At 39.8% G+C, this 16209-nt stretch overlaps 1 protein-coding gene across 8 annotated transcripts in view; it reads left to right on the top strand.

Annotated features, from left to right (window-relative positions):
* The window catches only part of LOC131041189 (kinesin-like protein KIN-1), an 82708-nt gene that overhangs the window by 51501 nt on the left and 14998 nt on the right, over positions 1 to 16209 (top strand). The gene's annotated exons all lie outside the window — the stretch shown is intronic.

Genomic DNA, 16209 nt, shown 5'->3' with positions numbered 1-16209 from the left:
GTAGAGGTACCCTCCTTAAGGAGTTTTAAGAAGTATGTTAGGGGTATTTCCCAGCTGATATAAATAATAGTCAAAAAATCTTTCTACTCTTGCACACACAACACTTGTAAGTTTACCTCTGCTCTCCACTTTGCACCTATAGAAAAAATTAACTTCTCATGGGCACACACAACACTTATAGTTCCTGTACTTTCACCATTTGCACACACCACAAAATGCAAATTTAGTATTTTCCAACTAATCCCTATAAATTTGTACCTGAAAGAATTGATACCGACAACTACAAATAAAATCTCTGCTTAAGAGAAATTGTGAATTTATCATAGGTTTGACTAGGAGAAAATCTCATTTATGAAGCCAATACCACTAGGGTTCTTGTCCTAGTGTTTACAGTTGAACATGAATTCCAAACTTGCAATAAGTGAAATAAAATGACCAAGATATGCAAATGAGCTCCTCAATCCTCTTTTATAACTTCCCTTGGAACTTTCTAGAAGTTATAATTTAAAATTCACCTTTATTTGAAATAATCATCTTTTGGCCCCATAAATTGACATTGTTTAATTCTGCTTTTAATTTAGTCACTTTATAAAAATTAATTAAATAAAGTCGCCCACAACAACTTACGGCAACTTAATTTAATTTATTAAAATATTTCCTTATTTAATCTTCCGAATTTGCCTACAAGAATAAAATAGGCTAACAATATTTCCTTAAACACCTAGGATGAAGAAGGGGACATTACAATATGTTTGTTGAATATCCCATTATTAATTGAGGACAACAAGCCAAGTATTTTCAAACTTCAATTCCATGAGAAACTTTTAATTGTCCATGCATATGGATTAAAATCAATACATAAAATTACAATTATACTCATGTTTCACTATGCTGAAGTGATTCTTGAGTCACATCATCCTTTTCTTTGCTTGCATAATCTGTTAAAGCAAGTGCATACCCATGCTCATGCATTATAGTCTCAATTGTCCATGTTTCCTTTGAATGTGCATTCAAGATGTTTATATGGGGCTATGGTAATTGTTGATAACCAATCTATCTGGTATGCAGCTCCGGAAAACTATACAATGGGTTACTGTAAGGTACAATGTAATGTCCCCTAATGGGACCCTCTTATATTCTGACCTAGAATCACAATTTTAGTGCATAGTAAATACAATAGAGGGACACTATTGTCAACTAAAGCTTAACTGGAACCTGCACAACAGGTTAGTCAACATTTCCATTATGTTACGATAGATCATATATTCAACATTCTTTATATATTGCCCAGTTTATATGAAGGATTCGACAACCCTTTCTCTCCCTACACCTGTGCCCATTATGGATCTCAAGGAGAATCACACAAGGCACCTCGAGTCTATCCCTCTCCCACAAGCCCAAGAGCACCAATGACCTCGTCAACTTGGCCTCTTGGCCCACACTCGGGGTTGGCTTACCTGCTGGAGCCTAGTGCTCTTGCTTCCTTGTATTCTTCCTCCATAATTGGATGGTGAGATAGAAAGGTATTACAGACTCCATCATATAATTTACTTAATTGTCATATGAACAGTTAGTGATAGAAAGACATTATTACACTGTCATACATATTGCAGTCTATATTAATATTACTATTAAAATCTGCATAAGAACATTATCAGGCATAATATATTAAGCATACAAATTAAGCACATCCCCATGGATACCACCAAGAACAAGGATGTTACTGCCTGTAACTTAAATACAGTTCTGATCTGATCTAATCGATGTTGATGTCACTAGAGGCTTTATATCTCTCAATGTGAGGGAGAGGTCACACCTCTTCATCATGTATGCCCTTTGGCAAGAGACACACCCTTTCACCATTAGCACCCTTTGAAAGAGCGCAACTCTTTATTATTTCTGCCCTTTGAAAGGGACACAACTTTTCACAATCAGATCTGCACTTCTGATTCCCAAATTATCCCCCCTCAAATGAAGTTTTGTTCTCCCTTTTATATCTCATGTTTGAGGGAGTCACAATTTTTCATTTTATGTCTTTTTACCATTCATTAACTTAACTAAATTTTAATTATATTTAATTATATTCTTTAATATTTTAATTTAATTTTTAATATTTTAATTTTATTATTACTATTTATCATTAAATTCTATTTCAAAGTGGGGACATTACATACAACATACAAAAGTAACTTAGAACTGGAAAAGAAATACTACAAAATCAGCAAGACATGACTCTTGCTTTATATTCAAATACCCCTGAAACTGTGCAAATACATAGCAAATATGAAGTTACAATGTATTACAACCAAGTAAATGATTATAGAAAGCCCCCAGTTTACCTTAGCACTGATACATGTATTAGTGAATGAGTATAACATAAGGCATTAGAAATCTACTCATTATCATTCTCAATCAAATGGTCATGGTTGCAAAAAGGGAAATTGAGGCCATCTTCGTTAAAAATAGCCCTCCATTGGAAGGATTGGGTATTTGTTCACGTGTGTCTTGTGACACTCTCCAACTCAAAATAAAATACCAATTATTCTATCCTCTCTTGAACAAGGAAACCTCAAATGCTAAACGATGTGATCAATTAAGGTAACCCCAACGTTCATACGGTCAGGTCTTGACGATGCAATGGATAGACTTACTGAAATAATGTAATTTGTTTTTCTCACAAAGGGACTTACGCTTTACACTTCTACAAATTAGTTGGAACCAATATAGAAATTTAGGTGATGCTTTCTTCCTAAGCTAAATTAAACTTCTACCAAACAAAGATCAAAAGGATAAGGTTTCAAGAATCTAATCTAAGACCTATGAGCAATGATGATAATGGATAGTGTTGATGTGTGTTTTATGACACCTCGAACACAAAATAAAGTATTGAATACTCTATCCTCTCTTGAACAAAGACCTATCTAATGTTGAACACTATGATTCTTTGAGATGATTCCAAGGTTAATAATGTCAAGTCTTGACGTGTGGATAGCTTCAATGGTCGATGTGTTTGTTTCTCTTCCAAGGGGACTTACGCAATTGTTCTTCTAGGAGATGAAATTCTTGATCACAAGGAATGCTATTCTTATGAATGATATTGCAATAAAGTTCTTTTGTACTACTACTAATGATTGCTTGATAAAAAAATGTAAAAATGGTTAAGGGTTTAGGAATGCTAGGCTAACACTAGGAATGCAAGGATGATGGACGATTTCAAGTGAAACTTAAATAAGATTTTCGACATGCGAAGAACAACTCCACAAAGCTAGTGCAATCTTCTAAGGATAGTTAATTGTAAGAACCCCTATCCTTTCTGCACTTATTTTTTTAGTTTGTGTGGTTTGACATTTTGTCAAACACTTGGCATGTATTCTTCGTAGGACTTGTTGTGACCTAATCACACATCACCCCATCCTAGATAGGGACCCCCCTTTGCTTTTAGGCCTTTTCGGTCGTTTGGCTTTCGTTTTTGCGTGTGTTAGTGGCAATCTCTTCAATCTCTCCGCGTTACAGGTGTTTGGGAGTCAATTGGGGTTAATCTGCTTCTCTGTCAAACAAATTTTGTGAGGTCTAGGGCCTGTTTTGTCCTTTTTTTAGGGTTTTGCCTTCTGTCCTAGATTTTAGGGGTTCCTGTTAGGATTTCAGAAAAACTAAGCATACGACTGGAGTCGGGACCCTTTGGGGGACCTCCCTACAAAATTTGAACCCAAACGGAGTAACTTTCTATTTTTAGAAAGTCCTTATTTTTTAGGGATTTTTTCGAGTCCCAGAATGTCGCCATTTTGCCAAAAATCAAACTTACTATTTTTAGTAATTTCTATTTTTAGTAAATTTCTATTTTTAGTAAGTCATCCTGTGCCCTGTCTTGGGCTCTAACTCTGACATTTTGGAAAGTTTCTATTTCGGGAAAGTCTATTTGTGGCAGGATTAGGCTAGCAGACAACGGAGAGTCAGCATGCACAATCACTTCTAAATCTGGAAAGTTGAAAGCAGACAGGCAGGGGTCTAAAATGGCTAAATCTGAAGAATCATCCCTGAAGTGGAAGGTCAAAATATTCTAAGTCTGGAAGTCATTCACAAGCAGGAAATTCCGCCTCTCCATGGACAGGGTGAAAATGCGCCCAGGTCAGGCCTAGGGCGCTGAAACCAAGGAGGCATTCACAAGTGCAATTTTCCGCCTCTCCATGGACAGAGCAAAAATGCGCCCAGGTCAGGCCTGGGGCGCTGAAACCAAGGAGGCATTCACAAGTGCAATTTTCCGCCTCTCCATGGACAAAGCAAAAATTCGCCTAGGTTAGGCCTGGGGCGTTGAAACCAAGGAGGCATTCACAAGTGCAATTTTCCGCCTCTCCATGGACAGAGCAAAAATGCGCCCAGGTCAGGTCTGGGGCACTGAAATGAAGAAGACATTCACAAGTGCAAAATTCCGCCTCTCCATGGACAGGGCAAAAATGCGCCCAGGTCAGGTCTGGGGCACTGAAATGAAGAAGACATTCACAAGAGCAAAATTCCGCCTCCGCATGGTAAAATTTCGCCCAAACAGAAAATTTGAAATTTTGCCTAAGGCATGGATACCAAGGAGTCAGGGAAGAATAAAAAGCAGAAATTCCCCTTGGGCGAATTTTCAATTATGCTATTTTTAGACATCAAATCCCGGCCAAATATGGAAATTTTTATAGATTCCGAATCAGGACGAAATTCCCCATCCAATGAACCTGACTCCTAAAATTTAGGAAGATCCCTAAAAAATAGGGATATGGAGAAAAGCCGAGAAAGTTCCTTCGACGGCATGAGATGACAAGTCAGAGTGGAATTGAGCAAATCTCGAGAAAGATCCCGCAATCTCCTTCCAAAATTGGAAAGTATGGGATCAACGAGTTGGCAGGAGGAATCTTCCAAAGCATGATGCATGACTGGGAGCATTTAAGGAAGATTCTAAATTCGAACTCACATGCATGGGAAACTGCCTTGCATGTCATAATAATTAAGGAAAGTATGACGCGCCATAAATGCAGTTACCAATTTGATGCCTCTTGAGAATTTTATATAAGTTGGAAAAAACATTTCATTTTTCACGTGTGAGATTCGGGAAAGGAAGAGTGAAGAAGTGAAAAGTTTTTTATACTTAGTCCCTATTTCATCATTTTGAAATATTCCCAGGATGGCGGAACCTAGCAGGACAACTACTATCTCCAGGCAAGCAATGATCAAAGAAGAGACGAAGGGTTTTCTCCCCCATTCTCGGTTGAATTCAAGATGGGAAGAGATTAGTGATACCAACTTCGGCACGTTCAACTGGGCTGCATTCAAGATAAGAATGTTCGGAACTGCAGGACACAATCCATCTCCGACAGCTGTCAAGATTGTGAGAAGCGGAATAGTTGCAGCAGCTGGCTTTCCTCCCGCCATTCAATGCCCAGATCTAGTCTTGGAATGTGCAGCACGTTACAATCTGGAGCGGAAGACGATCTCAACGCCAGGCAGCAAGTTACTGGCAACATTGACTCCAGAGGCGATTGGTGAAGCCTTCGGAATCCCTTCACATTACTCCATGACATACAGGACCAACAGCGAAGCCCAAGCAGTCTATGAAGCAGGCCCCACCAGGTGTGCTGATTTGATCAACAAGCAATGGTTGCTGAAACCTAGGGTGCACGTTTCCAAGATGCCCAAAACTCTCACAATCTTCGAGTTCAAGCAGGAATATGTGGACATGATAAAAATGCTGAGCAGAGTAATGGGATGCTCGCACATGGTGAACTTCGAGCCTTGGATGTTCTTCTACATTGGCGAGATCATGAATTCTAATACATTGATTGACTGGGCTAGATTGATCAGCCACTAATTGCACGAACAATTGAAGAACCTGTAGGAGAAAAGGTCTCAGTCCTTCTTCATGAGTTCCTACCTATTCTATATGTTGGCACGAAGGGGTGGATTCGATGGGCTGCCAGCAAGAGGAATCATGGGTTGCGGGCCAGCTCAGCTAAAGGTACATGAATGTTATCCTCAGTTGCATCTCCACAACGTGAATTCTTACAAGTTGGCGAATGACACCTTCACCATGTACCTGACACGACTTATGCAAAATAAGTTGCACATGAGGTTGTCTCCGCAAGCAAGTGCTTTGGTCCAGAAGTATGGCGCCGCATTCCTGCAGTTCCCCAAGTTCACCTACATCAGGACACAGGGTTTCTCCTTCCAATCTTACAAATTGCTTAGATATCCGTCAGATAAGCTTATACTGCTCAAGCTCATGAGGCAATTGACTGCCTACGATCAGCTGCCGAAGAAGAAGAAGAAGAAGTAGTCTATTGAATTTCCAATTGTCTTGGGAGATTTCATGGAGATATGCCCAGGATTGGAGGCCGCTGAGAGTGCAGCAAGCGAGTTGGCATTCTACCGACTACCATTTTACACTTCCAGGGCCCAATATGATCCTTACAGCCAGATCAGGAAGGTTGCCGGTGTCAAATTCATACACAGATTTCACTTGGAGGATTACTGGGCCGGTGCCGAGGATGACTTTGAAGTCCGGAGAAGAATGCACTCTAGACTGCCCCTCGACACCATCAGAATAAGTGAAATCCATCAGGTGCCAGATCAAGTAAAGGAAGACTCAGATTTGATGCAACCCGAATTCGAGAGGATAAAAGATCAACCTATCCTGTTGCCAGATTGGTCGGAGCTTGAGGTAGATTATTTGAATACTTTGGCTAGGCCAATGCTAAAATTCACTAAGCACTGGATTGACAAGTAGACAAGAAAGTTGGTTGAAAACCATGTCCCTCTGACATACCAGCTGATGGGAAATCTGGATTCTCACAACGAGGCAACTGAAGACTCTTCGCAGGGTCAGGCAGGAAGAGAGGCCCGGATAGACAAAGGAAAAAGTGCCCCAAAGAGGCCAAGGATAACAAAGACGAAGGATGCCCAACAGGATATCCCGCGCGAGGTTCAGCAAGAAGCCCAGCAGGAGGAGCCTCCACAAAAGAGAACGAGGACGGGAAGGGAACATTCACCAGTCAGCTCCGCAAGCGTACACGAAGTAGAAATGTTCCTAGATCCCGCAGGCCCACTTCCAAGAAACGTTCCAGCACCTGATATACTCAGCATCAATGCTTCACAAGGCCGTCATCAGCCAAGAAGTCAGAGGCAAGAGGTTTCCCCATGCCTAGAAGAAATTCGCCAGAATAATTTCATAGAGACTATCCCTGGCGAAATAGAAGAGGAATCTCAAGAGCAGGAGCATGCAGGGGAGTACAGCCATTCCATCCCCGCACCAGATTGGTTGGTAGGCAGATTGGGAAATGAAGTAAGAGGGGAGCCCAATCCTGCTCAGGAATTAGAAGAATTATTGAAGAGGATGGATCAGCCATCGAAAAGGAAGGCCCTGCGGAAGTTTTCCAAGGTAGTTAGGGAAGAATTCGGAGCCCGGACCTTGCACATTGCTGAACCTGCTGTGGATAGGGATAGGAGTGAGATCAGGCAGGAAGATTACGTCATCAGACAGGTGGATCTTGGCCATGCTTCCACCAGTCAAGTAATGGGATTTTTCGACGATTCCTCCTTTGCCATGAAGGAGAAATTGCTGAAGTCAAAAGCAAAGTGTAAGCGGCTGAAGGAGGAAAACAAACTTCTATGCGAGTATGTCAGGAGTTTCAAGAAACCCCTCAGGGAAGCAGGTCCTTCACCCACTCCCCCTCCCTTCCTTCCCAAGGAAGTAATCGAAGATGCGGAACTTACAAAGGCAATGGCACAGAATTCCCGAGAATGGGTAGAGGATGTTTATGCTGAGGCAGGGAAATTCGTAGAAAATCTAGCTCAGCTCCATTCAAGGTTCGTGGCCCTCCTAAGTAGGTTGGAAACGGCGGAAGGACTATGGGAAGATGTCGATGTCTACCAAGACTTAACCATTTCCCGACTCAGGGCCCTGATGAGGACTCCAAGGCAAACACTGGTAGACGGGAACATAATCCAGGAGAATGAAGCCTACGACTTTCCTCGATGGTTCTACACCATCTGTTCAGGGAAGAACACCCTTGATAAATTCAGCATTGATTCCGTCACCTTGAAGGAATCCATCAGAGGGATACAAGAAGAAATCCTTAGTGCCATGGAAGCTTTATTTTCAAGGAAACTCAGGGACGGGGGAATAACAGTGAATTCTTTGAAATCCCAGTTGCATGATTTCTTCTTCGTCGGTTCGTTTCCCAAAGAACATTTTGCAAATGTTTCTTCATTCTCCGGTATGATGAAGAAAACACAGGAAGCCATGGCGGATTGGGAAAGTTTCTTTTCCAGAAGTGAAGAGGAGATTGCCTTGATGGAATTCAACATCGAGAATGTGCCAAGTGTCTCCATCGGAGAATTGGAAGTCGTCGTCGGTAGGTTCATTACTTACGACATTAATGAGCGAGATAATGGTCGTCCGTTTTTGGACGAAAGTCTTTTGATTGAACCATGATGGCGTATTTATGACTGAAGAGAACATTGACTAGGTGCGGGACCGGTCAACGCATGCCACCACAGGATAAGGGAATCTTCTTGCATGTCGTCCCTTCATGATGGTTTTATGACGGATTCTTTTTGCATGTCACCGTCGCTTGAAGAGTGATGGGTATTTATGATGACGTCAGTTGTATTCCGGGCATGATCATCATCATGGGTGCTATTTTAGGCCCTTTTAAATTTATTGTAAGTGGGCAATATGGGTTATTTAATGCAGATTCCCACCTTGTTGCATCATGTGTGGAGAATCTTTTGGGCAAACCCTAATTAGGGTTTTGCATGTAATCTGGGCTTGGGGCCTATATAAGGGGGTGACCCCCTCATTTGTAATCAGGAGAGACTATAGTCAGAGATTGTTGCTAAGAGTTTTTGAAGCAAACACTTAATACATTGTTCAAGTGTTGGTGTGTTCTTGTGTTGTTTCGGAACTCGCATGGTCTCGTTCTCTTCATAGATTAGATTTGTTTTCATGCAATTAGATGAACTGGATTTGATAGGATCGCTTGTTGCCAAATTCCTGCTCATACTTTTGGTGTGCAGCTGATTGTTGCATACCGTGCAAAGTTAGTCTGAGCCTCGTCATATGTGTATGTTCAACTTCGATTGTTGGAAGAGATTGTTCTATCTGACGATTTCTTTTGACGATTTGAAAATCCTTAGCACTCCCCTTGAAGATTGCACCGCCTTCGTGTAAGTTGTGCTTTGCTGGCAAAGCGAAGTGCGGTTGGATTTTGCACAAGTTTATCCCGTCTCCTTGTTCCTAGGATTAGATTACCTTTAGTTTAGTTTCCCTCTACCTTATTCCTATTTACTTTCTGCATATTTCATAATCCGAAAATCTAGAACTTAGAGCTTCATTGCAAATCATCCGCATCAATAAATTCTTGAGCTTGCATAGATTTCTTCAACATACGTAAGGCCCCTTGGATTACCAGCAATCACTTCGGCCAACTGAGTCACATCCGCAACATAAAAGGAACCTTGGAGTCGGTTGTCTGTTTCTCCTACTATATCAGCATGCAATCGTACTTTGATCAAGAGAGAGTGAAGTGACCGTTGGGCAACTTTATTCTGTGTTAGACGCTATCCTAAAAAACACATCAACAGGACTGATTTCTGAGTTTTGATTGTGTTTGATGTATGTTTACAATGTCAAACATAGAAGAACATACAAAATTGATAACATAGAGTGCATAAACCAAAATAACAATTTATCGCTATCAATTTATTTGAGTACAATGTTTATCAGGTCTGTTACAGTAATTTTCAGACTTATAAAACCTATAGAAATGTGTCAACAACATGCAAATGCATTACATAGATGGATCATCAACATACTCGAAGTTTAATGTGTCCTTTAGGCACAATTTGATGGCATGAATGGCTGAAGATAATGTCTGAAACTCTTTATGTAGGTCTGATATTTTCTGCCCTTTGTCTGAAGATTATGACAGCTAAAAATAATCCCAAACTCCTCCAAAGATATGTGTCCAAGCCTAGGAATAGGGCGCTGAAACCCTAGATGCAAGATGTGTCAATGAAGTGCCAAGTAGATCATCAAAATCTTGTGGACAACAAAAAGATGTGTCACTGTAGCAACACTGTTCAAACACTATTCACGTCAATGTTCATGCATTGTTCACGCCATTGTTCACGGCACTGTTCACATCATTGTAGCACCCAACAATGTCCAACATGTAGCTCAACGAGTCTGGCATCCAAATTCCTTCACAATATTCAAACCCTAGCAAAATGAATAGTAGAAACAGAAAAGGTACCTTACAAGTTACAACAGCAGTACCTTCATTTCCAGAAATGTGAAACACAAGTGAGATACCTAAATGATATCTCCAACTCACAATGGGTTTCCATCCATTGCCTCCAAGCTTGAGGGTTTCTGTCCTCAAACCTGCTGAAAGCCAAAGCTCCCAAATTTTTCCAAGAGAAAAATAATAAACCAAGCATATCCATAAATGAGCTCTTAAGAACCTTTTATAACTTTCCTAGGAGAGTTCACACACTTTCCAGCCAATGTGGGATAAAAGATATACTTTTTCCCTTTAACATTCATGTCTCCACATATTTTAATAAAGGGAACTTTTAATATTTAAATTACTTTCCCTTTTAACTTAAGTTCCCACATCAATAAAGTTAAAATCTAAACTCAATATCATCAATAACCATTGACAGGATATTATTCATGAACCACTGATGATCCTGACCTGGACCAACCGACTTACTATAAATAGTAAGTATTTGAAAACACATCAAAACACCTCATAATTGCTTGTAATTGAAACTGCCTAGGCCAAATATCATCAAGATCCCTTAAAAGTCTTGGTTATCCTATAGGACCATGGAGAAATAGGCTAACGACAACATCATACAATGCGTGCTAGAAAAGTGGATATTACACTAATGATATTCAAATCACCACTACGAACATGGACACCATCAAGACAATGCATATCAATGAAGAAGTAGCAATTGAAGTTAAGCTAAATGAGTTTAGTCGACTATGCAAGATACTTCACAATCAATGAAATATTAGTAGTGTGAACATAGGAGCTTCACCATCAATCATGCACATAATTCTTCCATTCATCTAAATACTTAGGCAAATTTTACTCTTTATCTTTTTTTTTTGTTTTAAGTTTTAAGTTCTCTCTTAAAAGGATGAAGAAACAAGCAAATGCTCCAAAACACAATAAGTCACCAACACTCAATGATTTTATTATTCCTGGCAGCATCAAAGCAACAATTCTTCAAATTCTTCTAATTAATCCCTTATAAATGAAATGAGTGGAGCTTATATAGTGCTCTCAAATACAATGAATGGCCAAGATTGAATCAGAATCAAGGGCCAAGATCTTGCTACCTAAACCCTAATTAGGGTTTGTTACAACAAAATACTTAATTATTGTAACACAATAAGTCACCAACACTCAATGATTTTATTATTCCTGGCAGCATCAAAGCATCAATTCTTCAAATTCTTCTAATTGATCCCTTATAAATGAAATGAGTGGAGCTTATATAGTGCTCTCAAATACAATGAATGGCCAAGATTGAATCAAAATCAAGGGCCAAGATCTTGCTACCTAAACCCTAATTAGGGTTTGTTACAACAAAATACTTAATTATTGTAAATTATTAATAATTAGCCAATGGGAATAGACACCACATGGGAACATAACAGACTTTCTTCTAGAAGCTTTTTCCCCTTATCACTTTCTTTTGATGTGAATTCAACGAATCTGGGCATTATGCATTCAATCTCGCTTATTGGAGCATTAGGCATGACTTTGAATTGATCTTCCACGAAGCTCAATTTTTCTAAGGCATTGACAAAAATCTTCTCCCACTTAGGCCTGAAATATTTAGTCTTACCTACAAGTGTCATGAATGATTGTATCTCTTCCAACTGTCTCTGTGAAGGTGGACCGACCATCTCAAAGAAGATATGCTTCACTCCTATCAATTGATTAACATCTATATGTATTCCTTCCTTCATCTCCTTTCCAACTATGATTTCAGCCACTGCCACAATTTTATCATGTATCACACTCGTTGCATTTTCCACTTGAGTGCAACCACTATTGATATCTTCAAACATGATCTTCCTCATTCGGAGAAAGTTATACCAACGCTAGAAGTCATATGATTGCCCTTCTTTCAACACTCCTTCGTTCACCAAAGTCTACCTAGGTAAGCTCATCAATGCTTGCAGTATCGGGATGGTGTAATCTTTGGTGAAAGTGAAAACATCATAAACAACCATGAGGACGTGAGTCCTATCAAGAACACCTGAAACTTTGTCAAATATTCTCACTAGTTCTTTTACGAATGCATTTGCCTTATTGAAGGACTTATATATCCAATTCTTCATCACATGTGTTGAAATCCTCATTTCTTCTAAATTATCAACTGAGTCTGGAGGGAGTAGCAGTGGAGGCATGTTTGAAGGATCATTTTGCCTTATCGGTTCTTTGAGTTGCTGTAGGTAGTTTCTCAATGTATTCATCTCCCTCTTGAGCTTCTTGTTTTTCTCTACCTCAACCTTCAGCATATCATGAACTGTCTTCACTATGTCATTCAAATCTTCCATTGCTTTCTCAGTGGTGGGAGGACTTAAGTCAATTGCCTCCAAGTCATACTCATCTGCCGTGATTTCATCATCTTGCTTGTCTACTCTTGGAGTGGCAATTTGTATAACTCAAGATCCCGTATTATCCTTTGTAATCTTGGACAACTTGGTGGCTTTCTTCTTTTCAACTGTCTCTTGAGCTCTATTTAGGAAGTTGTTCAAATCATCCATAGGCTCTTCTTCTACTACCATGACTTCCTTTGCTAATCTCTCCTTAAGCCATGCTAGGATAGCGGATCTTTCCTCTCCCACTTGTACCTTCTTGAGTTGTTGATCTTCTCGGGGTGGAGAAGTTACCTCATCATCTTCTTTCTCTATTTCCACATATTCATCTTTGGCTGCTTTGTTGCTAGCTTGCTCCTGTGCTGCTAAATTGTCTTGTTCTTGGGGTTGCTTCCCTTTATCTGCCTTCTCACATCTATTGTCTTGAATTGTAGATTCCCTGGATTCGTTCATACCTTGATCTATGCTTCCCCCGGGTGGTTGATTCTCTTTGGTAATCATTTGGTTCATTTCAACTTCATGTATGGATGAGGTACTAGTAGAAGGACGACTTGAATTTGATTTATGCCTTTTGTGTGTTGATCATTCTTTATGACTTCATTTCCTCTTTGAGCCTCTAGAGTGAATTGACTGGGTGGCACATTCACTCATGCTCGTACTTACTATTTCTTCGTCGGATGAGTCTAAATCTCCCATCAAATCAAATGTCAACCATGCATTCTGGCTCTTCAACTTCTGAGTTTGAATGTCTACCCATCGTCTCGTGTAGGCCAAGACTGGCTTCATCAAGTCTCTCGTTCATAAGTAGGTTGGAGGCGCTTTCTGCTAGTTTGTGCTTGATCTGGAATGTTGAAAACTCTACACATCCCGACGATGTCAACTAGTAGCCTAGAACACATCTTCTTCTTTATAGCTAAATTATCTTGCGCATTCATCCTATAATCCTCTAATTGTAGCTTATGTTTGTGCCTTCTCCCATTAGGTCTTCTCATGTTGCCATAAGGATCAATTTTTTCTCTAGAAGAATACAGAATGAGGGAATAGGATCTCAACTCTTCTTCCAACTTCTTAGCTCCCTATAGGGATGGACACACTTCTATTGATTGCTCAATTGAGATGGGAAAAGCAATCCCTATCTTGTGTCTATTTTTTTGAACCTTGTCATAATCAATTAATTGTCTCACTAACTCTAGCACTATCATCTTGTCGGTAGGGTAGTGTGGTAGCATGTGTGGCGGACAAGAGAAACCTTGAACTCTTATATAGGTGAACTTGGGGAATAGGATATACCGAGCATCGTATTTCTTTACTAACTCCTTTGCTTGCGGGGATAATCTTTGATGGACGTCGCCTTGCAGTGTTCTTGTCAAGTGGATGGTGAAAGCATCATTCACCCTCCTGAAATGTGCCTTGCTAGGGTAATACAACTGTCTGTAGGATTCATATGCTCTCATCTCTCCAGCTCTAGCTTCAAATAGGCCTCTATACATCAATCCCGCATATTCATAGGCTTTGGCAAGTGAATATATGATGTATGAACTCATGTAGAATGTCTTAGTATGCTCAGGCCTCTTCAATTGTAGATAAAGGTTGTGTTGACGTGTATTTTATACACAATCATACACAGAATAAAATACCAATAGGCATCTTATCCTCTCTTGAGAAAATAGTCTCTAGCTGCTGAAGATCTGCATAAAGGATCAGTTAGGTAGACTCCAAGGTTCTTTTAGTAGGGTCTCTACGTGTGGACAAGCTTTTAGCGGTATGATGTGATTTGCTGTTTCCTCCAAGGGGCCTTACGTATTCCAAAAGTTCAAGATTTTACTAAACTAAAGAAACTTTTCAAAAATAACAAAAGAGTAGGGTTTGGAAGAGGTCTAATCTAATCTAACCCTATGAATGACTTAGTATGGACAAGACTTGGCAAGATTCAACCAACTTCAATTTTGCCATAAGATAACAACTCAATTGAAATTAGTGCGATCTTCTAAGGTAATAAAATGATATTCAATGCATCAAAGGTCATGGGCACTACCACGAAGGTACATATCCAAGACACAATAATGATTGAAGATTAGGGGATTCAAAGTATTTTCCAGTCGACCACGCAAGGCGTTCCTACAATCAGCAAGAAGCTAGTGGTTTGGATTACGAATCCTACCAAAGATCAAGTCTCACACAATGTCCTTCAAATTAACAAGCTACTTTGATTGAGCATGATTCAAGTAAGTTAAACAACCATGAAGATAACTTAAGAAAGTTGCAACAAAACACCATAACTTCAATATTTTATTGATTTCCAAGTCATCATATACAACAATTGCTTGAATTTCTCTCTTCAAACTCAATCTTGCTACAAAATAAAATTGCTTCTAACTCTAATCTCTCTTCTCTATTACATCAACTCTTGACTATTACACTATTAACTATTACCAAATGAAATGAAAAATGGGGGTATAAATAGCATCCCCAGTTACAATGAAAGGTCCGGATCGAAAGTAGATCAACGGTCAAGATCATGACACCTAAACCCTAATTAGGGTTTGTTACAGTGGCCTCCTTTTTACTGAACAATATTAAATGCATAGCCAAATATTAAATTTGGCACAAAAACCTAGGAGACCTAAACCAATGAGAAATAAGATGTCATGTCATCTGTAACAACCTTTCATCTAGAATCTTATTCCCTTTCCAATTCTCTTTCTTAGCATATGCAATGAATCTTGAAACGATTCCTTCGATTTCTGCGATTGGAATCTCGGGAAGATTCTTCATACTCTCCTCTAAGTGGATGACCTGATCGAATGCATCTAGAAGAGCTGCGTCCCATGAAGGTTCAAGTTCCTTCGTTCTTTCAATCAGGAGCATGGTGGCAAACATCTGATCATACTGCTCATCTGTAACATTTGCGTCCTTGCAAAAGATGATCTTGATTCTATCCTCTAGTTCCTGCATATCCACATCTGTCTCGACCTCGATCCTTCTGCCAAGAATGGTACGAAGTACCTCAAATACTCTGTCCTGGATCGGATTGATCACCTCTTCAACTTGGCCACATCTAGTACTGGTGTCTTCGAAGAAAACACTCTTCATATGGAGTAAGGTTGACCAATGGAATAAACTGTGAGGTTCTCCATCCAAGATCTTCTCTTGTGCTAAGACCCTCCTTGATGTGTGTCTAATAACTTTCAAGACAGGAATGATAACGTCCTTGGTATGGGCGAATGCAGCTACTGTTATCATCAAATTGTGGATCATCTCAAGAACCTGGATAGCTTGATGAATAATCTTCATCATCCTTGTTACAAACTCAATAGCCACTGTATGAGATCTATCCATCCAATTACTTGTACGTTGGACCATGTTCCTGAATCTTTCTGCTTCATTGATCGATTGAAGCGGCAATGCTTGCACTGGTGATCTAACTGGATCCTGACGTCCCAAAGGTTCATTGATGTGACTGAAATATGTCCTCCATGCACCGACCTCTCTCTCAAGCTTTCTATTCTTCTCCATTTCTTCTCTAAGCTTGTCTTTCAATGCTTCAA

Source organism: Cryptomeria japonica, chromosome 11, assembly GCF_030272615.1.
Source record: "Cryptomeria japonica chromosome 11, Sugi_1.0, whole genome shotgun sequence".
NCBI classification, from domain to species: domain Eukaryota; kingdom Viridiplantae; phylum Streptophyta; class Pinopsida; order Cupressales; family Cupressaceae; genus Cryptomeria; species Cryptomeria japonica.
This window is presented reverse-complemented; position numbering and strand designations above follow the sequence as displayed.